Below are 2,418 nucleotides of genomic sequence, written 5' to 3' on the forward strand. Positions count from 1 at the left end.
CAACGGCTTTACTTCCTCATGCGATGGAAGGCGTGATCCCAGAGATTTTTCGCCTCAGAAAATCTCCCGGTGTCGGCTAGGATTGAATCTAGACCAGTTGGGTTGGTTGTGAGTGGATCACGCCACTTCACAACCATCGACACCTATGTCGGCGGTGGGATTCGAACCCAGGCGTCGAGCGTGGTTGGCGGAGACGTTACCAACCACACTAGGCCCCCGCATGAGGTCGATATCTTGTTCTGTTTTTGAGTAACGGAGAAAAGCAACTCCCGATCAAATTACAAATTGCTAAACGAACGGATCTAGAGAATTGTCACCGTCCTTACGACGTCCTTGTAAGTGTTGAGAAAAAAGAATGTCGGTCCAGCATTTACTTAAAATGACGCCTAATATTGATTGGTTTGTTGTTGTTTTCACACATATTTCAATGACAAATTTCCAGATTTAGCACTCGCACCCAATACATGATCCTTTTATCGTATCAAATATCAAGTATTTCAGATCCTCTCTATGTACAGCTAATCGAGAGAGGACCGCTTTATGAATTTACAAGTAAAGCTACTGAGCATTAAGAAGAGAGACTGGACGCTACTACGATAGCACAGAAAATAGACATTCATGGTGGTCATATAAAAAAAATTGAAAATCGTGTGTAAATATTTAAATCAAAATACGTTAATACACTAACGATACCTGTCTTGCGGTGCCCCAGTTGCACTGCAAAAATATTGCTGTATAGATATTTTATCGATATCAGTGCTTGGTTTGTCAGTAACGCGGGCGCCACATAGCGGAAGCATTACCAGTTACGGCTAAATGACGGTTGTAAGTTTTTACACATCCTTAAAAAAGAAGATGAACGTCTCTTCTCTGTGGTAGTAGCTCTACTTGTTACCTCCATAATTGTCGCGTTTTTTGTGGTGTATAGTGCGTAAATCGTGGCTGAAGATATTTTGTACTAAATCCTGTGCATTTTGGAAAATACTCGATTCGCACGAGTGATAATATCTAAATGTTAGGTTTTCAATAACTTATCGCTTTGAAAATGGCTGCCTTTAGAGCGCAGCTAATGGTCTTGTTCAAACACGGTCGCATAAAGGCACAGAACGCAAGATCTCTGAGAGTTTATCACCGTGTAGTATACGAGTAAAATTTTTGACGAATCCGTTTTTGCGACGGTGCTACACTGTTCCGGACTACACTTTGCAGCTCAAAAACGAACAGACAAACGAAACCGCACTCAGTTGTTATTAATTTTGTACGGAATCTGACAGCATTTATTTTTGTTGTTGGCTACAGGGGAAAAGTGTAGCTCTGGTGTAACCATTGCTCCTGTCACCGGCAGCACGATCTGCCAAGAAACAGCATCTGCCAAGAAAACCGAAAGAGCAGCATTTATTGCCACCTGCTGCCGATTGCTCGTGTGCGCAGTTGAAGCAAAGTCAGAAGGCATACGATTTTGGTGGCAGAAATGACCATTTTTCATTTGAATGGAGCCTTGTCAAATAAGTGTGACTTGGCAAGCTGGGCATTTTCCCCAGGTGCGAAAATTTTTTAGACTCAAGAGCAATCTTCTAAAAAGATGTAAGTATTTTGGCATAAGCATTGTAGCTCAGAAATCTTTGGTTGTAAAGAAAATCTGTCAGAAAATGAATTGTAGCGAACGGATGTAAAAAAATATACACCATGAGATTTTTTTCATATAAAAATTTTTTAAATCACTAAACTTTAATTCCCAAAAATAGTACACTGGGGTCTTTTTTTACGCGGTTAATTGTACCGCGTTTAAAAGGTTAGATTAGATTTACTTATACTAAACTTATTTGAAACCGCGTACAAATAATCTTCCGAATCTCCTGAAAATAATCCGCTTTATTGTGAAAAATCGCGTTTAATAAAATTCATAAATATAACCCGCGTAAAAAAACCCCAGTGTAGTTGATTTTTTTTAAATTTTTTTTAAGAAATATCAAAAAGCTCTCCTTGAAGTTATTTTTTTTTCAAAATTCTTCATTGTTTGAGAATTCTTGATGAAATGTTTAGCATGGAGAAATAAAAGACAAACTTAATACAATCTTTCAAATTCCAGATATTTTGAGAATACAAATTCTAATGATACAATATGTACCTACTCTTTAAAATAAATTTTGAAAAAAAAATCAAATAGTCATGAGAAGTAAGTTTTGAGATATGCGAGATATTTATAATCAAATTTTTGTGTTTTTTCCTGAAAAAAATCTTTTTGTTTCACGATGTATATTTTTTGGAAGGACAAAATTACTGTCTACAACTTTGCTCAAGACGTTATACAAATCAAACGAAACTTTTACTTTTTTTCGTTTTTTTTCTGAAAAATCAGATTAATGTTAAGCTAAATTCAGATCAATGTTAAGCTAATTTTTTGAAGTTTTCATAAAA

The sequence above is a fragment of the Wyeomyia smithii genome, chromosome 3, assembly GCF_029784165.1.
Source record: "Wyeomyia smithii strain HCP4-BCI-WySm-NY-G18 chromosome 3, ASM2978416v1, whole genome shotgun sequence".
In the NCBI taxonomy this organism is placed as follows: domain Eukaryota; kingdom Metazoa; phylum Arthropoda; class Insecta; order Diptera; family Culicidae; genus Wyeomyia; species Wyeomyia smithii.